This window comes from Numida meleagris, chromosome 5, assembly GCF_002078875.1.
Source record: "Numida meleagris isolate 19003 breed g44 Domestic line chromosome 5, NumMel1.0, whole genome shotgun sequence".
Taxonomy (NCBI): domain Eukaryota; kingdom Metazoa; phylum Chordata; class Aves; order Galliformes; family Numididae; genus Numida; species Numida meleagris.
The window spans coordinates 65600205-65624907 of NC_034413.1; the positions used below are offsets into that span (position 1 = coordinate 65600205).

Genomic DNA, 24703 nt, shown 5'->3' on the forward strand with positions numbered 1-24703 from the left:
GCGAACTCCGGCCGTGAAAAGTAGCACGGCTGCGGCGGCGGGGCTGCCGGCCGCTCGTCCCCTCGCGTGCCGCGCTCCCCGTCGCGCGGGATGGCCGGGAGAGCCGCGCCGTGCCAGCCGCCCGCCCCCGGCGCGGAGGTGTCGGTGCCGGTGCCGGTGGGGGGGCTGTCCCTCCGTTGATCCTCCGGGCGGTGCTTGTGTGCCAGGTAACGTGCTTCACCGCGAGCGCGCGCCCCGAGTTTGCCGCGTGTGTGTATGCGTCTGTCCGTCCGTCCGGCGTCTCGCGGCTCACCCAAGGTCAGGAGGGAGCCGGGCGCAGGGGCTGCCTGCTGACCTCTGCCGCTGGGACCCGCGCTGCGCTTCGGAGCAAACGAGGGCGCTCCGTGAGGCGCGCTGCGTGCACCTGTGGGCAGGTGTGAGGGCACGGCCGCGGGGACGGAGCTCCCGCCGCACGCCCTGCAGCGTGAGACCCGGGAACTTTTCTACCCCCCTGACGGCAGCATTTAAAAGCGTTTTCTGAGGAATCAGAAATAAACGCTGCTCGTGAGTAAGCTGCTCTTCTGCCTCGCCGTGATCGCGTTTCGCAGATCCCATTTCACTTCGATAATGGAAGAGCAGCAAAGCTGTTGAGCTCCATCTGTATGCATTAGGGTAGGTGGCTGATGTGTACCCTGGGGCCATATTATTTGCTATTTCATTACTTCTGGATCAGTAATGACGTTCAGGAGAGCTGTGTGTGTAGCGGCTGCTTTCTAGGGACGTCTCTTCACTAGAAAGCTCTCCGATAAGGATCGCGGTGCTGATGCGCGCCTGCCGACACGCTGCCCTGGTAGGAGGCACTGATGCTGCTCCTGCCCGCTGCTGGCAGCGCACGAGTTGTGGGGTTTGCTGCCTGAAGTGTGGCTGCGTGGGGAATCCCGGAGCTCTCCTCGTGCTTCGGTATCGATGCTTTTTTTTTTTTTTTTTTTGCCTTACCAGTTTTCAGTCTGTTACACCTTGCCTTCAGAAGCAGGGCCGCCCAGCGGAGCGGCAGAGCTCTCCTGCCTGCTTCCAGCGCTCGCTCCTTCGGTTTGCGTGGAGCTGTCACCGCAGCTGGCGACAGGAGAGCGGGCGAGGAGGCAGAGCTGGAGCAGGCGGAACGTGCCAGGCGCTGCAGGTACCGCGCCAGGCTGGAGAGAGGCACGAGGGGGCCTGGGTGCTGGGAAGCAGCAGCGCTTCAGCAGCTTTGGGTTCCCCGCTGCTGTCGGCTGGTGGGAAGGGGAGGATGCAAGATGTGCTGTGGTGGGAACTTTCCCACCCAGGTGTCCAAGGCAACTGAGCTTGTTGGGCTGCGCAAGCTGGAAGCGAAGAGTAGGATAAGTAAGTAATACAAATTATAAATACCCTGAGTTGGCAGTGATGTGGCAACAACGCAAATGCCTGTTTGTTCTGCCTTCCTGCCCTGCGATGCTTCTTGCGCCCACCCGCCTTAGCTGGAAGGGATTATGAAAGCTGAGCAACAGGGGTGCCGTTGCCATTTAACAAGGTGGTAGAAATGCCTACAGGCTGTTGCTCAGCAAGGTGAGCTCTCTGTTGCAGATACACTCTGTGTTTTATCGGTGTGTGCTGTCGATGGGCTGCGTGAGGGGAAAAGTGGAAACTGCTGGAGCCTTGAGACTGATGCGGGAACTTGAAGCACTCTACAGCTGGTAGATTACGTCCTGCCAGGTTGTGTTCAACAAGTGTGTGGCTGGGCTGTCAGCTGGTAGGAACTTTCTTGAGTCTCGGGCTTGTATTGGGTGACAAAAGCATTGTTTTCCCAAAACATGGCATTGCTGTTAGCGAACACAGTAGGAAGGAGATGAAGATTTCCCTTGTTCTTGCTGTGGCTTGCAGGCTCCTCTGCTACCAGTGCAACTGAGGAGGAGAGCAGCTGGGAATGACTGGGAGTGAGTGCTGATGTGATTTGCTGCCAGCCAGGGGCATTTAGTGGTTGCAGGTGGGCTGTCGAGCCTCATATAATATGACAGAATCTGGCTTCCTGGCTAAAAACCTCTGTGCTGTTGTGGAAGTGCCACATTCTGGTTACTTCCACACCTGAGCTCACTCCTAAGGTGGGTCTGGGGGTGTTAGTGGTGTTACCTGTTTGGCTGTTTGCCTCAAGAGCACGGGAGGGTTGGCTGTGAGCAGGAGCTGGGATTGCCTGGTGGCTGTGTCCTGCCACTTCCCGACCTCCTTCCAGGCTGGTGGCAAGGCGGGTGCTGTGGTTGGAGAAACAGGCAAAGCACCTCAGGTAAAATAAAATGCTGTTAATCTGGAAATCCCAGGGAGTTGTGCCAGGAGACAGCAAAAAAGTTGCGTTGGTCGAGTTAACCAGGAGCTGTGCGTGTTGCGGAGCTGCAGAAGCCCAGGCTCTGTGTCAGTGACAGCGTTCTGCCGCGCTCCTGGCTCTGAGCGGATGGCTCACTGTGCGCTGTCCTGGCTAAAGGCTTATGCTAGCCCAGGGCACAGTGCTTACCCTAAGTTTGCTGGTAATGTTCTTCCTCCTCCTTGTTGAGTGTTCTTCTTTGACTCATCTTTAGGCATTCCTTTGTATTTCTGCTTGTGCTTAGTTTTAAACTCTTGAGTATTAAGGACGTGCTGCACCACTGTTCTTTGCAGTGCTTTTAGTTATACTTCCTTTTTATGATTTTTATTTGCTAAGCTTTTATTTTGATTGAAACCAAGTCTTCTGCTTTTTTTTTTTTTTTTTTTTTTTTGGAAAGCTTTTCATTGCTTCTCTCTTCTCACGCACCTTGTTGCATGCATGATGTGTCGTGTCTGCTTAGGCTGTCTGCATACAGTGGGCTTCCCGTGCATGTGCCGGGCAGCTTGGGACAGCACTGGAGGAGGAGGCAGCGAGTATTTCTGAAGTGCTGGGGGCAGGCTGAAGTAGCGTGGCAGCCTTCTGTTCCCATCCTTGCTCTGGGTAATGGACAGAAGGCTGCTTGTACCTCCTGGCCTGGCACAGCCTTATGAAAGGAACATGGCCCCAAGCGATCTCCTCCGTTATTGGGTGGAGCTGAGGCAGGCTTTGATCCATCTCCCACAGTGGCCAATAACTCACGTTGGTGTTTCAGCACACTACGAAAGCAGCCTGGCTTTCTGTCTGTTGTGTGAACAGGAGATCGTGTAGAGAACTCGCCACTGCAGGGTATGTAGGAGTTTATATTTATACGTGCATGACATGACAGCGGTGTTTGGTCACTAGATAGAGATTTTTGTCTTTGCTCAGCATCAGAATTGCTGGATTTTCACTGGGATGTGCAAAATTGCCTTCAGATGGTTGTTACCACCCATCAGACAGCAGCAGTGCAATGGGAGCGGGGTTACCGCAGCGTGGGGCGGTCGTTCCTGGAGCAGTGTTCCAGTGGGCACTGACCTCCGTGTTCTGAAGTGCCTGGAAAGCACGTATTTGGGGGTGTGTGGTACAGATTGGGTACTTGTGGTAAGCACAACATACAGCTTTAGCAACCACTCATGGCAGAGTTGGTGATGAGAGTCATCTCCAGCAATGGTGTGTGGTTTGTGTTGCACCAGTATACCATTAGTGATAGCCATTTGGGAAAGAGAAGACTTGGGTGGGTGGTGGGGGCAGCTTGGCGAGCGAGGCCAGTTTGTTTTACAAACCATCCCAACAGAAACACATGATTTTTTTTTTTTTTTCTGGTTTTGTTTTGCTAATTGAAATTTTAGCTGTGTTCTGTCCTGTTTTAAAACAGCCGGGAGGATAACTTGCCTTGTTTAAGAATATGCATCGAGTTATACAATTGTTAATAACAGAGAGAGTATGCCCACAGCAGGAAGGCAGTGGATGGGAGAGCTGTCTGCAGGTGTAGCACTGTGAAGGTGAGCGCCATTCAGCCGTTAGTGAACGGGACTGAAGCTCTGGTCAGTGTGTGGGGGGGCTGCTCTGTGCTGCTCTGCATCCCTGTGCATTGAGGCAGCTCCTCCAGCACGCTGCCGGGTCTCACCGCAGATGATTTCTATTCTCCTGGAGAGTCATTTGTCAGGAAATGAGCAGCAATACGCTCTGTGTTTCCGGCAGTAGCACGGACAAGTCCAGAGAAAGGCTTCGTTTCTGTGGTGAAGTAATCTTAAACTTTCCATTCAAAAAAGAGTAGTGTTTTTTTTTCCCCCTGCCCCATTTAAAGTACTTTAGTGGCTGTGTTGAACTGAAAGGGTCGGAGCTTCAGGGTGGTGAGGACAAAACTTGGTTCGTGGGGCGTGTTTCTAGTGAGAGATCCCTGCTTGAGGAGGACTAAAATGATTTGGGAACTTGCAAGTGTTACCAAAGAGTTGCAAGATTTCATTGCAATGGCTTAAAGTAAAACTTTCATTCAAAATGCAAATTAAAAAAAAAATAAGTGAAAAGGTTAAATTTCCCCCCAGAATGAAACAGTCATTTTTTTGAGAGTAAAACTTGACAGCGTCTAAGGGAAAGTGTTCAGATTGCTCTCTGGTAAAAGCCGGAAAGAAAATAAGCATTGGTTCTTGCTCAGTTCTTTTTGCTCAGTTCTGTGTGTGTTTTCTTTCCTTCCCTATTTTTGCAGTTGGTCAGTGGAACAGAGAAGCCCATTAATCTCATGGTCCGGCTCCGAGAGCCCTGAGGATTGCTGTCTTCCTCTTATTTCGGCTTTTGGGCTGAGCTGCACGTGGCTCTCTTCCTTCAAGTATCAGCCCTAAATGAAGTATTAGAGACATAACGCTTGACAGAGTAACTCTCCAAGAAGGGTTTCTGAGGCTTTTGTTGGCAGTTCACATCGTGCTGTGTTCTCTCTCCTGTGTGTGGCGTTGGGGCTCAGGGCTGGAGCGAGGTGGAGGAGTGTCAAAGCGTTCGGTCTGTGTGCTGCAGTCCTCGAGGGAGATGCATGCTGGGACGATGCACCGCGCCGGCTGACCTGGGAGGAGAATGGGCAAATGTGGAGAAGCTTTATGAGCTGGTGGGGGGCGGTGAGACAAACACGTGGCTCGTAGGAGGGAAAACAGTAGGATGTGTTTAAAGTAATAGGAAGTTGCTCAGTAGTTTGCAGAGATGATGGAAATCTGGTGTGGGGACAAGGAGAGGGGGTTGATGCGTGAGTGGCGGCCGTGAGATGGTGGCAATTTGGAGCTGATTCGTGATGACAGGAAGGAGCTCTGGTGAGTGAAAGCAAGAAGGAGAAGGGGCAAACGAGAAGGCTGGCGTCGAGAAGTGGGCTCGGACTGTGAATGTGCACAGAAAGCCGATGGATTGAAACCTCTGAGTGACAAGGAGCAAAGAGAAGGCATGAAAAACAGACAGGATGCGGCTTCGATTTTAGTGAGATGCAACAAAGAGGATGTTTTATGTCACTCTGATCATGATGGAAATAGGAGCTGGGAAGGAGAGGAGAAACTTTAATGAACAAACGGGATGGAGACAGGGACGGTGTGTCAAATGCCTTGTTCCCCATAAAATAATAACAAAAAAAGGGTGCTTCCACCCTTCCAGAAGCCAAGCCATCCACCTTCCACCCCATTTTACATACGTAGGCACATCAGTGATAATATATAACATCAAATGCATTTGATGTATCTGCTTATATCGTGTCTAATGTTGGCAGGAAGAGTAACAGTAATTACATCTCCTGTCAAGCTGATTGCCTCTCCCTGCGCGCTGCCTGATCCCAGCACTCTCTGTTCATGTGGCTGCAACTTTTCTGGATATTTGGGTGACTCCCAGCTCTGGAGTGCCCTCTCTCTGGCTGCGGAGGAGTTTTATAGCTGATCAGTCTTCCAGAATAGCTGTAACGATGCCCGTATTAGGGCTGTTTAATACAGAAGGGTATTGTTGATTAACTGATGATTAATTTTTTTGAGACTGGAAGTGATACGATACATTGGTGTTTTTTATTTGTGTGTGTGCGTGCACATGGGGATTGCCTTGTGAGAACATGCATTACTTACACTTTCAGAGTGCCAGATGCCCTTGTGAAGATGACATGTTGAGTTTTTCCTCCATGTTTGGTCATTTTATAACAAATATTAGATGAAGGCAACAAATAATAACTACATTTCTGAGGAAAAGAAAGGGGCACAGTGGGATGGAAGGAGGAGTGGTGACAATGGAAAGAAAGGACGTTGCCCCCAGCGCTGCGACTTCACTGAACACAACCCAGCAATGCCATCCTCCTGCGGGGGGTGCAGCATGGGATGCAAAACTTCACGCTGCTGTGAAAGCATTTTCCAAATTATTAGCTAAAAATACCTCTGGAATGGAGAACATCAGAACTGCAGTGATGGTGGAAATGGGGGAGCAGCTGGTCCTGGGGAGATGAGCAGGTTTGGAGGGGAGAGCTTTGGAAATTAGTGCTCCAAAAGGCTCTGGTTTGTGGTTAGGATTAATGTTTCTCTGCCTTTAGGAAGATTCAAATAGTTCCCAGTTTGTGCTAAACTTAAAAGGATAAATGTGAATAACCCTTCTGGGACCGAGAGCTAAAGGTCAGAGATTGTGAACAGCGGCATTAATTGCTCCACTTAAAGGAAAACCCATCGGCATCTTTAAGGGGTTGCCTGTGGATGAGAGCAATATTAATGCTGGTGAGTGATGATGTGGCAATATTCCAAGAGGGGGGACAGTTTTTTTTTTTCCTTGTTACTCCACGATAAGACCATCGTGCTGATAACACAGGTGTTAGCTTCTGGAGGTTGGAACAAGATGATCTTGGAGGTCCCTTCCAGCCTATGAAGCACTGGGGTGTTGTTTCATTTGCATGCTGTGTTTAATACCTTGTATTCCATTGCTACAGATGGCGCAGGATCAAGCTCCAAGAAATGCTAACCACAGGATTTAGGTACTGTGGGACCTTGCGCTATCGAGTGCTGACAGCACGCTTTAGTTTGTTTAAATTATTTGTTTGAATTCTGGTAACAAGTTCTGCCTGTGTTGTTGTCACCCTTCCAGTAGGCGATGGTCTCCCATCCTCGGGTTGGCATCTTCGTGTTTCCAAGTTAGTCTCTGTTCTCTCTGGTCGGTGTTTGGGTGCTACTGACTTCTAAAAAGCCCCACTGGCTTAGGATGTGGGATTTATCCTGTGTGTGCTCGCACTGCTCTGCTGAGCACTCATTATTGGAAAAATGTGAATATTTGGGGAAGCAGTGATGTATTGTGGTAGGACTTGCTGTTGCAGTGAATTGCGGTGTTTTGTCGTGGCAATAATTTGAAGGAACTTGGATTTCCACAGCTGTGTGTATGATTTTGTGTAATGATAATGAAGCTATTTCTGCTTTTCTTCTCTCACTGACGTGTTCAGTGGATTAATGCGTGTTTACTTATCAAGCAAGGGCCTTGAAAATCAGAAATTTCCCTGTGTTGCAGAAAGAATTCATTTATTTCCTATTTCTACAGCTCTGTTTGCAAAAGAACCCTTTGCAAAGTCACTTGTTGCTAAAACTGGGCCGGGCTGTGCTCAGCCTGGTGCTGCTCTCAGCATTCCCTGCTGCTGTGTTCCTCAAAGGAAGCCACTGTCTCTTGAGGGATAGGGGAGTTGGGGGGGAAATACAGTGGTTTGCAAACAAGATTTTTTTTTTAAAGTATTTAAATTGGTTTAACTTTGTAGCAACAGGTGGCAGACTTTCTTATTTTTCTACTCTTTGTTTTGGATGTGCTTGTTGACGATCTGTGGAAAATTATTTAGATCTGGCTGTTGCAGTCATTTGGGAAAAAGAAGTAATTGCATGCCGACTGCTTTTTAGACTTAGCTAATAGGAGCTTGCCTTCACCAGAGCAGTTTCTAGCAAATCCTGTTGGACTGTGCAATGATGTGCTTGGATTAAGTTTCCTCCCTATTGCACATTCTACAGCAAAATGCATTTTCTGTTAGGCTGGTGGATAGTGGTATGGGATGGATTTTGTTTGCTTTTGAAATAGCAGAAGCCTCCTAGGCAATTCCATCAAATCTCGGCAAGCAGAGCCCGGCTCCTTTCCCCTCCTTGCCCCAGCACTGTTGCTCCCCGGAGCTCTGGGACAGTGTGGATGAAGGTTGATGGCAGGACACAGTTTTGGTGCTGAATGCCTTGGTGGATGGTGCGTGGTAAGTGAAACGGGAGTCTGAATGCTGAAGAAGAGCAAACATTTGTTTCCAAGAGAAATACTTTGACTCTACCGATAGCCTGATTTTTGCACTTCTCTGTTTACCTGTCAGAGTAGGATTCTGTTACGGATGGTGGGTTCTTCCGTACTGCACCCAGTGTGAATGAAGAGGGGAAGCGCTTCGCTTGACCTCACCTTTTGGTACTTAAGGTATTTCCCCACAGCAAGCATACTTCACAAGTTGCAGCTCGTGTTTTTTTGGCAGCATTGACTCGTGCTCAGGTGGTCAGAGCGGAGCCCTGGAGGCAGTGCCCCACGCCTGCCCTTCTCACTGTAGCCTGAGGTTTTGTGCTGCTGAGTTCTGTAACCACACGCTACCGAAAATATTTGCCTTTTCAGTGGATTCAGATCTCCCAGAATAAATAGCTGCAGGTTGAAGTACTGGCAGCCCAGCTCCGCGGATTACTCTTGCGTTTGTTTGGTATCTGGGGATGCTGCTGGCAGAGCTGAAAGAGCTCTGAGCTGATCACTATCAACCTTTTAAAGGGAATAGCAGAAGGGTGAGTGTCAAATTCCGCACAAGATCTGAATATCTCCTTTTTTTGATGTGAACTCGCCTGAAATGTTTAAAGTGATACTATAACTAATGTCTGACCTTTTAATTAAAACTTTGCTGGTTTTGTCAAGGTATTTTCCACCGTAATGCTCTCAGTGGCAGAGCTTTTTGTATTCTCCTCAACGAGTAAATGATTAATGGTCTCAGCACTGCCTTCTGGATCACCTTGTAAGAGGTCTCCTTCATCAATCTGGCAAGGGGATTGTATGGCAGTTTGCACCCTAATTACAGTCCCCAGCTGGGGATGTGCTGCTTAACAGATGACTTGGAGTGGAAGTGCGGTCGGCGCACGTATAGATGGCCACGGAGTTGTTTGATGCTCAGCTGCAACAATTTGATTTCCTTCCTGGAAAAAAAAATCCACTTCAATATAAACAGCGCGGCAGACAAAAGCGTTTAGCCAGGATTAACTCTGTAACTTAAAGGTTTAATAATAACAACAGTTCAGTGTCTCCCCGTTTTCATCTCTTCCTTCCCTTTCTCTTGCGGTTTTACAGACGAGGGCAGTACTGCAAGCCAGAAATTGTATTAGCAGCAGAAACATTAAGGTATTCTACAGGGCAAAACAAAAGTGATTCAAAAGGTGCTTTTATAGATAATAAGTTTAAGCATTGAACAGTTTACCCAGAAGACAGCAGATTACATCTAGTGGTCTGCATTATTGCTGGCCTTTTTTTTTGTTCCTGGCTCGTTTGTGGTGCAATGCTGGCCATCAATTAAGATGTATTTCTGACAGAGCTACCAAGACGACCATCCTGTTCCACCAGGCGTGTTGCTGAGCGTGTATGCATGTGCTGATGCTGTTGCTCAGGCTGATGCATCTGAGTGTGCTGCTCAGGAGCAGCTCAGTTAAGGACTGAGGCAGGGAGGAAAGCTTGCGCAGCACCCAGGTGGGCTCAGAGCAAGGTGCCCATTCTGGTAGCTGACCGTGAGAAGATGTGGTGCTTGGAAAGGGTGTCATTTCTGCATTGTTTTGCTTATGTGTCAGTGTTACAGCAGGTAATACTGCCCAACCAAAGTGGTGAATATATTGGCAATCTGCAAAACTGTCTTTTTTTTTTTTTTTAAATTTATTTATAAGTCTGAGATTTATCTAAGTATTGATAATTTCCCACCAGGTGACATGTACTTGAAGGATACAGGCAGCGGAAAGGGGTACCGGGAGACTGAAGCTGGAGGTAGGAAGCGAGTGCAATTTGTGCCTATATCCCAAAAAACTGGACTTAAAGACTAACGTGTGTTTAGGATAGTAGTTAGCAGTTGTGTGGTGGAAGTGTGGGTGCAAACGTTTGACCTCCTTTGTCTAACTTGGAGTGGGGAGGAAAAATCCTGCAACTCAATGAAGTTGTTGCGTCTATCTGAGCTGTGTTCAGTGCTGCAAGGTGTGAGCAGGCATCGGGAGTCTGCTCTCTGCTTGCAAGCTCGTGTCTCAGAGGATGGATGAGAGTGGATAGGTGTGTGCGAGGGAGGAACTTGTCGCTGTCTTGTGCTTGATTTACAAGAAATCCATGTACAGTGTTTTCATCCCTAGAGCTGGTCAGATAATAGTTTGTTATGGTGCATTTACTCTTCTGGGTTTCCTTCTCTATGACAAATGGAAGAATTGATCCCAGAGCTGTTATATAAAACATAGTTATATTATCCAGAAACTGCGTGTACTGTGAGGTAAAACCTCTGCTGAGAGGTCATCTGGAAGGCTCTGCTTTCTTCGATCCAAGTGTTTGATCAAAACTCGTGGTCTCCTGATGTTTTGGTTTCCGTATGCTCCTTCCGCTCGCGTCTGGGAAAAGCAATCCTTCCGTTCCTTGTCCTTTCAGCTGGAAATTGAAGGCACCTCTATTTCTCCTGTTTTTCCTTCTTGTTAAAAACGAGATGCAACGCTTCCTCCGTATCTGTCTTTCAGGTGGGATAGCACCACGGTTCGATGTTTGCATGAACGTTCGTCATCCTTCTGTTTGCAGAAGCAATTGGAAGCAAATGATCCAGGCCGTTGCAATTTCTCATGCTTTGTGTCCTTTCCAGCTGTGCAGCTGGAGCCCCTTCCCTGAGCTGTGCTGGCACACGATGGGGCAGCACGCCTCGGCCGGCGGCCGTGGGAATTTGGGCGCGCTGCCTTTTGCAGCTTTTACCTCATTGTAGTTTGACCACGGCTGTTCCTCCAGGTTTTGTTCCAGGACAAATGCAGCGTAGGTACTTGAGAGAGGAAAGCATTTTCTCCTAAATTACTTCAGCAAATGGAAGCCCTTTTTTACTCAGGCTGAAGACTTTGTCTTGGCTGCAAGCCTGGGAGATTTAAACATTTGCTGTTCCTTTTATTGTTCAGACCTGTGCTGCATATTTTAAGGGAGCGAGCAGTCTGTCAAGTTATTAGAAATCATTACTTTGCCACGGAGTTATTGAATGGATGTGAAAACAGGTGTTTGTCAGGTTTTACCTTCTGGACTGAATATTTTTGATGTTTCAGGAACTTTTATGTGCAGTCAACCATTGTACTTTATGTAGGAGAGCGCCTGATTCAGATTATCCGAGCAATCAGGGAGCAGAGATGCGGCTCTGTGATTCATAATTGAAATTTAGCCTTTAGATTAACTTCATTAGTATGCTGTTGAACAAGGACCGGGTGTTAATAAATGAAAAATCCTTCTGGGTTTCAGCACCGAGTGCCACAGCAGGTCTTTGCAGTCCATTATGAATATTTTATTTTTGCTGTGACAGCATTATTTTAGATTTGACCGTGCTCTTTTTGGTTTTATTTGTCAAAATTGTGCAAATGTTTCTGTGAGAGACAGAGAAAGGTGGTTGTCTTCGGTAAGGTGAAAAACAAAGTTCTTCTGGGAAAGCCATGTTTGTGAGCCATTCTGAGCTCCAGAAAAGGGATTCTAGAAGACAGACTTAATTTTCCCTTCCAAATGATATTTTAGAGTAGCAGATGAAACCTTACATTTCTTAAAGTCCTTTGAACTTTCTGGGGAAGCAGAAAGTTAACAATCCTCCCCGCTCATTAGGTGATGGGCTTGTAAATGTCTGTGAAATTGGACTTGTTTATTTCATTGAGATTAAAAATATTCATTTATTGCTTCTATATTGGATTGCTTTGTAAATGTTTGGACTTGATTTTCATTGGTTTTTTTTTTTTTATCCGGATTTGCAGTTTAGCAAAGCATGTGCTGGCACTTGATTGCGTTTGTACTGAGACTTGAGGTAACTGCTTAAAGCTCACTCCGTTCCCAGGCACCTAATGCCATGTGTCACGTACCCGTGTGCTGCCGCAGTACAGGTGAGTATTCAGACTTCTGTAGTGGAAGTTTCTGGGTGCAAAATCAAGGTGAATGCAGTTGAGCTTCCAGTGCCTGTGCTGTACCTGTTAGGAAGCTGTTATTGCTTCTACTTGTTCAGCTACTTTTGTATTTTTATGTCATGTTTTGTCTGCTCTGTGTGGCTTTATGGAAGATTCGGATGGATTCTCATTTGTCATACAGCAATACTAAGAAAGCATATTCAAGGAAAAAATACCGAGTTACCAGAATGGAAAAGAAGATAATAGGGATTTCTGGTTCCTTTCCATCCTCGGAGCTGCTCTTGATCTCCCCAAAGCTGGTATCGGAATGTTTTGAGTTATCTGTACATATGCTCTTCAGTGGAGAGTCGTACACTTGATGTAATTCTGTGTACTTTGAGGTGGCACAGCGTCTGCTTCTGCAGGAAGGGATTAGAATTTCACGAATTCAGCTCCTTTCGCCATGCAGCCTTGAGAGAGGCTGAACAACAGAGCAAGTTGGTGTCAAGTTCTTAAAGGTTGGCAGCAGGTTTGAACTCACAGAAGTCTTGTGCTGCCTTAAGGAGTTTTGCTCCGGGAGCTCCGTGGCTTGTGGCAACTGAGCGGCTTTGTTCTGTGATAGACACGCTGCTGATGTTTGAAAGTTTGGAAAGGAAGAGAAAAGCAGAAAGGGTTTGTTACAACGCAAGTGTTTGGTTCAAGTCCTTGAGTAATTGTGAAAAGTGTAGACTCTGATCTCTTGACATATTTGAATGGAAATACATATTTTTGTATTAGGCTTTTCCATGATGTTTGCAGTGCGGCTGGAGGGGACTTAAAAAATACTGGAAGTTATGCCTGAGAAAAATCAGTTTGTTGGAGGTAGTTTAAGATGAATGGAGTTCCATAATTTCCATTTCTTCCTCCTTTGGAAGGACGGTCCTAAGCAGAAGTAATGCACATCCCAGAGTGCCCCACCACTCAGAAGGAGCTGTTGTTAGGAAACCTGGAATTAAGCTTGAGGGATTGGCTCTGGGGGGTAGGGGGAACTCGGCAATGAAGCCATTGCTAGATCCAGCTTCTCACAGCTGCTTCATGGAGGAAGTGAAATATTTGACTTCCAGATCCAGACAACAGGATCTAGAATTCTGAATATTTGCTACGCTTTTGAGCCAGCACCCAGAGCATAAGGTTCTGCATTTAGTTTTAGAAAGGACAGCCTAGTCTGTAAAGTTTGGAATCTTCTGAGGCAACTGTGCATAGCGAGGAAAGAGAGAAAGGGAAGGAAATTAGACAGCTATAGAGCTTAGGCAGCATGTGGCTGGAGTCTGATAGCACCAAGTTTGAAGGACAAGCTGCCTGCTTACGGAGCAACAGGTAACCACGGGCTCCCCGAACCATTAATGTCACGCTCAGTAAATGCCACGGGAGCAGTTTGTGAAGGCACTTGAGTAAGGGAAGATGACAGCTTTGCCTCACCTAGGAGGCTTTCCAGTAGGAAGATAATATGAGAGAGGTGCAAAAATATCCTGAAGAGTTTAGGGAAAAGAAAGTCCTGTCTGGTTTTCAGGAAACCACTGTTGATGCTGTTTTTCAACAAGATGCAGGATACATGCAATACATTCCCTGGGGATGCTCAGGAGTCAAATGTGTTCTCCAATATTTTGTTTTCTGTAATAGAGAGCCAGAACTTTTCAGCTCATCCTGATCCATAGGCTGTAGCAATCCCCTGACCTTGGCAGGTGCAGCTGGGGAACGTGTCCAGCCTTTGCACCTCCTAGCAAAGCTGCAGCCAAGCCAGGGACCTTGCTGCCAGGCTGCAACTGCCATTGCTCAGCAGATTTGATGCATTTCTGCAAGAGTAATGCTTGTTATCCAGATAACTGTTTCAAGGTAAGCATGATCTTGAGTTATAGCAAAATGCAAGTAGTCATTTATTTATAAAATTCAAAATTTGCAGATGTAAGCAAAGGCTTTCATTTCTTCATGTATGTTTACAAAGGTTCAGCTGGAAAGATTTCTCTCCCTCTTTCTCTACCTGATGTTCTGGAGCATTTCTGAATGTAGTGGTGGTCAGGTGTTCCCTCTTGTTGTGTTCCTGGTGCTTCCCGCAGTGTTAATTGGAGAGTTTTCATGTGCTGGTGGTTATGGTCAGCCTCTCTTCTGAGGTCCATGTAGTCAGATTAACTTTTTAATCAAAATCCAGCTTATTATCCAGAGGATAGTGTGACCATTTACCTTAATTAAAACAGGCATTACTTTATTTCTTCGGAAATCCAAATGAATATCATTTCCTGCGTTTAATTCACTGCTCAATTCCTTCATGCTTCAATGAAGGCCAAACCCCTTCTCTATCTCTTTTGATAGCTCACTGACCCAGTGCAGGCATCTCCTCTGCTGAGTCCTGTGTTGTGCTCTATAGTAATGAGGCTACTAGAGAGAAGGTAGTGGAAGCAATTGGTGGAAAATGGACATTGTGTGTCCATGGTTCTTGGCTGAGACCATGACACCTGAACAGATAGCAAAGCTTAGTTTATGTGAGGTGAATGTGTAGGAAGTAAAACCACAAACAATAACCTCTTGGTGCTTGAGCTAATGTCTCCTCCGTGCTTTCTTGGGCTCTGTGCCCTCTTCACCCTCGCTGCCTCTTGTAATGATCACAACCAAAAGTGGAAATACCAAAGGGAAAAACACTGAAACCATCTGAAATCATTGAGAGCTTCTCGTTGATTTAGGTGTGAACAAGAAGGCTAATGGGTTTGAGTTTAGCTTCAGGTAAATTTCCTGCTATAGAGGCACTGTCTGCAAATAAACCGTTTCAGATACCTTCCTGTTTCTCTAGTAACATAATACTGTGAAGTCTGAAAGTCACTGTACTTTGAAAAAGAATTTAGGAAAAATGACAAACCTTGAATAGAATCTATTTCTGGCTTTCAGTGTTGTTATTTTGGCAATCCAGAGTTTGATGATGATGTTGTTGTTGTTGTTTTCTTGAGTAGTTCATAGAATCACAGTCTTGGCTTACTTGTGAAAAATGTCTGGTAGGTTGTTTCTATTGAAAGAAAGCTTAATCTTTGGATTCACCGATCCTCTCTTCTAGTCAGAGCTGCCACTTACTTCAAGTCAGTTCCAGCATGCTATAAATCAGACCCTTCTGATGGTCAATCAGTGAGCGATTGCATTCTGCAGCACTGGAAGGCAATCTTTCCTGGTTTAAAATTGAAGTAAAGTGATCTGAAAGAACTGAGCACAGCGCTCGGAGCTGGTGAGCTCTGGAGCCAAGATTTCTGTCACTGGCTTGCAGTGGGAGCATGGGCAAGTAGTTGTATATGTACAATGTAGAAACAGACTTTCTGCTCGAGTCTCTTTCTATTTTTTTTTGTTTTCCTCTTTCCCCCTCCCCCCCTGTTTTTCTTCTTTCACCCATGTTAAAGTTGAACTCTTTCATGAATATACTCCTGTATTAAGGTCCACGTTATTCAACTTCCTGCTATCTGGCAGTACTCAGGCAGAAAATCAAGCTCCTTGGTGCTTCTCTCAGATGGAGTTATCAATGCCAATGGAGGTCTGAAAAAAAAAAAAAGTAGTAAGGAAAAAGTTTGCATTTTCAAAAGCCTTTGACACCTCTGCAGAGAAACTGGAAATATGTCCAAATGGACCTTTAAGATCTCTTCAAAAGTTTAATAGAATATTGATTTTCTTTTAAAGTTACAGAAAGCCTTCATCCCCTGCCATGTCTTGTTTCTGCCATAGCCGATAGTTTGGAAACACTCAAATCCTTTGTGGTGCTGAGTAGCAAATAACAAGCGCATCGTGATGGAACCGGCACTGACCTCTCCGTGTTAGTATTAAAAAGCACTGGGAGGTGATGAAGTCCTCTGTGCAGCTGTGACTCTGTGCCTCAGGCTCTGGAAGAGGTGGCATTGCTCTCACGTTGGAATTCCTGCGTTGAGAAGAGCCACGTGCTTGTGCTTGTCTGGATCTCAAAGTTAGCTCTCAGATTTTGTGCAGCCTTTCTGTAATTCCAGTCAATGAGAAAGCGCTTGTGAGTGCGATGATACAAAACATTTTAGCTTATTAAGGAAAAAAAACCCACCCCTTTTAAAACATCCACTTTAAAAATGGAACAAATGTTGAGACTTTCGCATTTGCTTCAGAATTAAATATGCTTTAGAAATAACAAGAGATGAGATCCACTTTCCCCCACGGTAGGTGAAACGACAGGGATAACTGATAGCAAGTCAAAGGGAAGAAGGGATGGTCTTTTATCCCTTTGCCCTGACACTGTGGTGCTGTGCTCACCTTGAAATCGCCCCAGTTGGAATGGTCTGAAGCTATTGTTGTTACGAGGAAAATGTTTTTGCATGAGAAAGGTGTTTTGTCTGACTAGGCATGAGAGATCTTTCTTCAGTAGTAGTTCCAGTTTCAAAAATACAGCCAGCATCATAGGATGGGCAAGGAAGAAAATCAAAGTAGTACATTTTCTGACTGCATCCTCCTTTTTTTTTTTCTTTTTTACTTGACAGAATGACTCTGAAATTCTGTTGTGCTGAAATAACGAGGAAATATTTCTGCTTTTCTAATCAGAAAAAAAAAAAAAGTGACATATTCTGTCTGATCTGTGGAATGCACTTGGAGCAATTCCAGCCCAGGGATTCTCTGGGTAGTGAGCAGATCAGGATCCTGAGGCTGCTCTGAGTGCATTGTGTTCAGCCGTGTCTCTAGCTTGGTAAACTCTCTTATGTCTCTGTATCATATATCTGCTGAAAATAATCATTAGAACACCCAACACAAAGCACTGCTGGCGCTGGATTCCATCAGTGAGTGAAAGAAGGGCTCTGGTTATTCTGGAGCTGATGTGACACACACAGCCACACCTGAGCTGCTGCAGACAGGTGAATTTGGGGTTGGCACAAGCTGCAACAGCTGAAGGTTTGTCCCAAAACTTTGTTTTTGTGCACGTCTGCCCCCTCTGAATGTATGCATGTATGTCTATGCCAGCATTTCTGAGCAGTTATTCCATTAAGGCTTAAATATTTGAAGCTAAATCAAATGAGCTGTGATAACATTGTATATGACTGAATTTGCATATTTTAATAGATGCAAATTTGTTACTGTGTTCAGTTTCATTTGCCATCATCTCCTCTGCTTTACTGTTGTTTTGGGTGCAAAGAGTTTGAAGCAAGACCGGGCTTCACGCTAAGCTGAAGAAGCAGCATGTGACTCCTTGTGCGTGAAGTCTGATCTTGTCCGTTCTTATTCTTCCACAGGGCTTTACTGCTGTTGTGCAGGAGCCAGCTGGCCATCCCCAGCTGATGGTTCCCCTCTACCTCCTCCTTTCTGAGTGCTGCTCGGCGCTACTCAGTTTGACCACCGCAATGCTGGAGCAGCAGCAGACATAGGGATGAGAATGATCTGAAGCCAGCACTTGTAAAACAGCAAGTTAATGATAAATTTATAAGGATACTATATATAGGTACTTCGACAGCAATATATAGTATTAAATAATGTATAATGTATTTACAGGAAAGACATTTCAGCTCTGCAGAAGCGATTGCGTGTACAGCTACTTGGCAACAAGAGTGGCATACTACGTTGTAGGTATAGATAACCTTAGTCTGTTTAAAACCAAGTGGTAAATTGCCATAAATGCCCAGAATGGAATGTATACCATCTGAATACTTAATGTGCTTTTGAAGTAGGTTATAAAATCATTAAAAGGAATCTCTGAAGTATTTAGGAGAATGTAAAAGTCTATGTGACTTTGAACTTGAGAATCTGAGCACTTTGATACGAGTTGTGTTTGTGTGGGAGATGCAACGTGTTGGTGTGCTGCTCCTGGAATAGCTCCCTTGGGGGGCTCAGGATTATTGGGAACATCTCTACCAAGTATTGGGCATGTTTGTTCAGCCTTGCCTTCCTTTAGTAGAATGAGCAAGCAATGGTTGTATGATAAGAGTAATAAAGGACTCTGGAGACTATATAATATTTTTGATTATATAGAAGAAAATGAGAGCTACTCACCAGCGTAGAAGATTGGTCTTCGAATCTGCTAAGGCAGGTGGTCACAGTCAGAAGCCAGAAATCCCTGTGTAAATGTTAACACTTATTAAAATCAGTGTTTTTCTTTCTGTAGTTTCAGCACGTTAAGGGGAGAAAGGAGAAGAAAAAGTTAATCAAATACCAGAATAAATAATATGTTGGCATATAAGGCAATCATTCCTGTTCCTATTTTTACTCAGAGCTACTAAGCTAAAATTATGAGTAAGTTTTCTAGCTCGTATGTGTAACACCAGTGCTTTGTTTATGAAGCAGCTGCAGAGTTCAGATGGAGTGCTTTGACTCAGGAATTTGTCTCACACCTGTGCCCATCTAGGGCAACAGTTGATGTGCTAGCATTTACCCAAAGATGCATCGTTCTCTGGGTCACACTTAGGCTGTTTGCTTTTACAGAAAAGTATTTCAAGGTTTTTCTTGTTTCTAAAATAGCATAGTAAGTAAAAAGGAATGCATATAAAGTAGCCAAGAGGAGCAGCTGGATAAAAGGAAGTTGGGGCTCAGCGGTGATGTCCTATGCATCCACTGGCGAAGGGTTGTGGGGCTGATCCCCTTGATGCTGTGAGACCTCTAGGAGAGGAATGTGAGGGCTTGTTCCTCACCTGGGACTCTGGAAGGGAGCTGCTACCACTGTGGGTTCTTCTGGCCACAAGATGCTGCTGCTATACCTGTTCTGCCTGGCCTTTCCCAAGGACTGGTGCCAAGGAGAAGCAACTACCTCAGCTGGTAGTGAGGACCTGCAGTTATCTTCAGGTTGTCCCTGATCAAATCCTTTATTGCTCTGTCTCAGCTCCAGCCCAGTATCCTCCAACTGGAAGTCCTGCCTCTAAACAACCTGATGTTGAGGGTAGTACCTTGCCTGATGGTGAAGATGAATTCACTAATGTTATTTGACACATTTATGTTAAAATGTCTGCTTTGATGTTATGAAGGTCGAATTCAGAGAAGGTAATTGATCTTTGATCTGAAAAGGTGTTTTCAAAGCTCTTGGCAACTACTTGGTGGTTGTCCGGGTTGTAATTCTAGTTACTGATGAACCGCTCTGCATGCTGGTGAAAACGTCACATGAATATGTGGAAAAGTGAGCAAAAACTGCAAAAAGTGACTGACTTGGGAATTTGGGAATTTTTGTCAGTGCAGTAGAATTGCCAGGTCACAGCCGGAGCCAATGGTTGAGCACCAGGTGAGAAGGCTAACCCAGGAGCTCAGGTGCAAGCAATGCAGCTGAGTGACCAGAAGGGGTGGAATCCACCCCTCCTCACCCTCATTTAAGGGTGAGCAGCTAGCAGCTAAGGGAGCAGCGTGTTTTTGGATAGAGATTGTGCTCCTTTTGGAGCTGTTACTGGTCATTGGAAAGGGTGAGGTAATTCTCCTTCTTTATTACCTGCTATTGTTCCGTGGTGCCTGTATCCCATTTGAAGGCACTGTTATCACCTTCTTCTGCCATGCAGTCAGTAAGCTAAGAGACCTTAGATTTATCAAGTTGCTTGTCTAAGATTTTTTTTTTACTTAGGCTTGTTTAAATTATTAAAATATATGTGGGAAAATGGATATCTTATTTGCAGATGACTTACAACTTATTAATTATTAATTAACTTATTAATTTTTTTCCTCCCAGTGTGTGTGGTTATTGTTACAGAACTAAGGGGCATGTTGCCTCTAGCAATATTCTTGAAATTTATTTTTTCTGAAGGTAGTAAAGTTTAGTGTCCTCATCTTCAGAAATCTTTTTCAGGGTGGTGGAGCAGCCCTGAAATGGTTTTGTATTCTTTGATTCAGAGTGGAAATACAACGGATTCTTGAGTTCTTGCTTTAGTTACATAATCATAGTTTTTTGAAGGTTGTTGGCCCATTAGCAGAGCATTCCAGCACTTACTAGGAACAATTTATTCTCCAAAAGAGTAGGGATGCACTGGTACAGGCTGACCAGGGAAGTGGTGGAGTCACCCTTGCTGGAGGTGTTCAGGAACCATGGAGATGCAGCATTGTGGGACGTGGTCAGTGGGCAGGGGCTGATGGTTAGACTAGATGATCTTAGAGGTCTTTTCCAACCTTTATGGTTCTTTGTATGGTGGGGCTGGAATTTGTTGTCTCTTACAGCACTGAATGCACTGGAGTGTAGGTGAGTAGTGAATGTAATTAAATTCAGTAACACGTTGATTATGACAGTGATGATTATGACTGACTTCAGGTTCAGTAGAGATGGACTCTTGAAACTTAAGCTTAATATTTCTTGGGGTTCCCAATGCAGAGAGGAACTCTGATCCAAAGACTCACATTCTGACCCCTTGCTTTTATTTTATTGTGTTCAGAAAGGAAGTGGAAACTGATTAGAAATCACTTTGCCTGTGTAGGCACAGTGATACACAAGGGGAATGGGGAACAAATTACGCTTCCTTTTTTCTGCAGGGACCTGAAGGTTTGACTGTTCTCACCTGGCCTTGTAGAATGGTGGAGTCCAGTTTTCTGAAATAGTGTCATTGGTGGCACTGTCACTGAGATCAGCAGGAGTCTCAAAACAGTGATATGACCAAGTTTATGTTAAGATTCAGTTATTAAATGAATATTCGGATTACTTTAAATAATGCCTTTGTTCACAAGTGTGGTGTTACAAGATGAAGTTGCATCTTTAACATTGTTTAAAATTCTTGCATGTTTATTCCTGGACAGTTAAGAGTGTTTCCCTTATTACTTAATTAATGATAAAAAGGGTTTGTTCTTTGCTTGGGTATAGAAATCAGACTGTAATGTGCAGCAGTCATCCATCAGATGCTAATTCCCTATAATACTGTCATCAACAAACTTCTAATAGCTGTAAGTACATCTGAAACTGTGCCCATTTACAGATAGAGTGGGAAAGGTTGTTTTCAAATTCAGGAAAAGTGCTAAAGAATGCTATTTGTCCATAATTAAATATTGAGGACTTCTGTATTAAATATTTAATTGACCAGCTGTACTGCAGTCAAGTAGTGGGGAAACGGTAGAGCTCTGTGTTTGCACTTAACAACTATTTCTGGGGAAGCCAAGTGACCTGTTCCTAAATAATTGGAAGGAAAGAAATGCCCTAGAGGAAGATCTGTCTCTTACTCCAGTGCTTGTCCTGAGGAATGGCACTTGGTCATTGCCTGGCTGCACCAGGGCTCTTCTGAGCTGCAGGCCTACCTTTGACTTTTGGCTCTTGGAAGCAGAAGTCCAGGAACCTTGGAAAGGCTGTGAGGCATGTGAAGGGAGGCAGGACACTACTTGAACTGCTTTCGTTATGCAGGATGTCTGTACCAAAATTGGCATGAAAACAATGCAAATTGAAAAAAGATTGAGGTAGATATAATTTTTGTCAGTTTTACAGACTTCTTTGAATCAGATAATTGTTAAGAGAAAGCAGAGATGCTCTTTATCAATGCATGAAATGATCCTTGTACTTTGAAGAGAAAATGTTAAGACAAAGGAGAGGCAGTGGGTTATCATTACACTCAAATTCACGGGGTGGTTGATTGTAGAAGACAGAGCTGGTCTTCTTGGTTGTCTTTTCTGAATGTTCCAGATAGTCCAGTTGAACACTGAAGGCAGAGTTTTAGATATGGAAATACTGGAGTGTCTGCTGAGGTATTGTGGGTCCATAACACATCAGAAAAGGAAAAAAATATGCTTGTGGTGTGAGACAGCATTGTGTTAGTAGTTGGCCTAAGACCCAGGGTTTGTGTTTGTATTACAGAGGCACCTTGGTTAACCATCTCCCTTAACAGGGTTACAGAAATTTGTCCATGAACCCCAGTGGTGGTTTTGAAGACGCGCTGAGAAATGTGCACTGGGTACTCCATGCACAGTGTGCTCTTGCAGTTGTCACATCTTGCAAGGTGATGTGGTTCTGCCCTGTTCCCTCATCCTCTGCCTTCTTCCCTGCCACGAAGAAGTGATGTGAAGGGGAGATCCCTCTGTGGGTCCCAACACAGATGATGGTTTGATATCAGTTGACCTGAACACACGTTGTCCAAAATTATTTTGGCCTGAAAGTTGAGAGAAGATTTAAACCACAAAATGGGAGAAGTCCTGGAATGTGTTTGATGTCCTTGTACCCGCTGCTACATCCAGAGGAGTTTCACTCTGATGTATGCAGTCTGAGTCTACGGATTTTGGAGTGGTTTGTTCTATTAAGGCTGGGTCGTGCTAATGCTGCAGCCGTCTCACTCATGTATCTGGGCAAATCAGATTACTGGATGTGAGGAATGGAAAGCATGCACGTCCTGATCAAAGCAAGCGGAGGATTTTGGCTCCTTCTGTAGCACGTGGGGTCGTTCGCTTCCTGGAGTCAGTGGGGTGTTGGCTTGAGCAGAGGAGGCACTGCCATCTGCTCTCTGTGTTTCAGTCCTGCTGCCCGCAGAGCACAGACCCATGAGAGCTGCTTGTGAGCAGTGCGGGCTGTTGTGTATGGGATGCAGAGGAAAGAAACGCTTTGATTGAGACGCGGTGCTGAAACGTGCTGTGTTCTGTCTTGTGTGGGAGCTGAGGCGAAGTGGGCAAGGTTACCTGAGTGTTGTTTTTGTAACTGTGGTGAAAGGTCTGCCACTTCAAGAAGGCATTTTGTATTGCAGACTGGGTTGCAGTTCTTCCTCTGAATTTACAATAGCTGCGCTGTGTATCCTTCCTGCTGCTCTCGAATTACATAAATACGTCCAGAGGGACAGAATCCATTGTATTGAATGCCTGAAGCTCTTATATAATTTTTTTAATGTTTGTGGTGGAGTTCCGGATCATTCAGCAGTCAGGAGCTGGCATGATGAATGCAGGGCTTGGCTTACAATGAGGAACACTGGGCTTCACGTCAGCTCTTCCTGGCTTCGTTCAGATCTGGGACCTGGATTAATACTCTGGAATTCAGTTCTTTGCACATGGAGCTGCAGTGAGGTGCATCTCTCACGCTATTGATGTAAAATATATGTGAGAGAGGTAACCCTTGTGATCAGGGAGAACATAAAGTTGCTGGACTAAATAAACCATTGCAGTTGGGTTTAATGACAGTGGTGGACGAGCTCTGCAGCTCCCCTGTGCGTAGGACAAGGCTGTTCATAACTGGGAGAGTTGCTCTAATTTGGCTGAAGTGTGGTCTGTCAGGAAGGAAGCCTTATAAACAATTTTAACTGTATTATGCAATGGAATGAGGCTATTACTTAGAGAATTACCTACATTTTCATTAATAATACACAATTCCTGGCTTTTCCCTTCCTTCAGGTGATTAACCAAAGACTTTTGTCAATGATCTCGCCTCTGTTTTGAGGGGTGCAATGAGAAGCCCTATAGATCTGTATCTTCCTGTTAGTGAAAGCAGTGCAGGGGTGAACGCACACAGACTAACGTGTGTGCGTAGCTGTCCAAGAAATATCTTCTATGAGGCATGTGTGATGTGTTGTGGCCTACGTTTGCTGTTCTTGGCTTATCTGCAGCGGTGGCTCATGCTTCTTGTGAGGACATAAACGCTTCTGCCCTGGGGCTGAGATCTGTCAGTGGAGTCTGGGGAGATGCACTCATGGCCGCTTCCATTCAAAGCAGAGCTGTGCACACAAGACAACATTCAGAAATGTCATATTTTTGGAATATGTTTTTTTTTTTGTAGAATTGTTCCTGTGCTACTTATAATTTTCTTTGCAAGCAGTATGGAGAAAATCAGATGGGTGAGTGATAACTTCAGCTGAAGATGCTGAACAGGGCAATTGTTGCTGACAGCAGAACAAAGCAATCAAAAGTGTACCCAATGCTTTAACATTCCAATGCAACTTATATATTTAAATAGACAAAAAAAAGGCCGTGTAATCAGAGGGATTTAAAGGAATAATACTTCTTGCAACTACTGCTTATTCAGGTGTTGCTCAATACATAATCAGTCGGCACATTGTTTTCTCCATTGCCATGTGCTTATTACTTTGTGCAGTCAGCTTTGACTTAAAAGATAAGTGAGTTAAATCTAATGTTAAGCCTTTGTGATGTTTTGCTAAGTAGAATGCTTAATCCAGGGTCATAAAGACGGAAAGTTATGTTCAGTGTGGTTGTGAGACTTGAAGTAATACGTGGGTTCAAATGTGAGTTACAACCGGTTGTACCTTTATGCTCTTTTGTAAAAGAGAAAAGAACTTTACAGCGGGGAAGAAATTCCTGATTTGGAAGCTTTTTAAAAATGGAAGCTTATACTTGAGCACTGACATTCCTAAACCATTTCTGCTAGGCTAGATGCCAGCCCTGCTGCTTGTGTACGTGGGCAAACCCGTCCTTGCTGTCCCTGGATGGTCACTGCATCTTAGGGTTTGATGGCTGTGAAACAAAAGGCAGAGAACGGAGGGTTCATTAACTTACCTCCTTGCCTTGCTTCTTATTCTGAGGTGTTGAGGAGCAGATGTCTCTGCTGGCAGTGCCTGCAGTGCAGCCTGCAGCTGAGAGCCTTCTCCTGAGCAGTGTGATGGGTCTGCTGCTGTCCTGCAGAAACACAGAGGGTGGTGATGCGCTGGAACAGGTTGCCCAAGGAGGCTGTGGATGCCCCATCCCTGGAGGCATTCAAGGCTAGGCTGGATGTGGCTCTGGGCAGCCTGGTCTAGTGGTTGGCGACCCAGCACGCAACAGGGGGGTTGAAACTTGATGAGGTCCTTTTCAACCCAGGCCATTCTGTGAAACACGGTGGTGTCCCTGTAAAATAGAATTCGAGTAAGATGCTCTCCGG

The 24703-nt window shown here is 45.3% G+C and overlaps 1 protein-coding gene and 1 long non-coding RNA gene across 4 annotated transcripts in view; one reads left to right on the top strand and one right to left on the bottom strand.

Annotated features, from left to right (window-relative positions):
* The window catches only part of THSD7B (thrombospondin type 1 domain containing 7B), a 298099-nt gene continuing 273470 nt past the window's right edge, over positions 75-24703 (top strand). The window contains exon 1 of one of the 3 annotated variants that reach the window (XM_021399126.1): positions 75-206. The gene's annotated coding sequence lies outside the window, so the exon portion shown is untranslated. Of the gene's footprint in view, positions 207-9833; positions 9866-19283; positions 19364-24703 lie in introns of those variants that run through there. The other 2 variants (XM_021399127.1, XM_021399128.1) reach the window with 2 other exon arrangements.
* Positions 13916-18709, bottom strand: LOC110399821. The gene is made up of 4 exons (XR_002439425.1): positions 18603-18709; positions 17968-18031; positions 15777-15959; positions 13916-15510 (listed from the first exon to the last, which is right to left on the bottom strand). It is a non-coding gene; the product is annotated as an uncharacterized LOC110399821 (long non-coding RNA).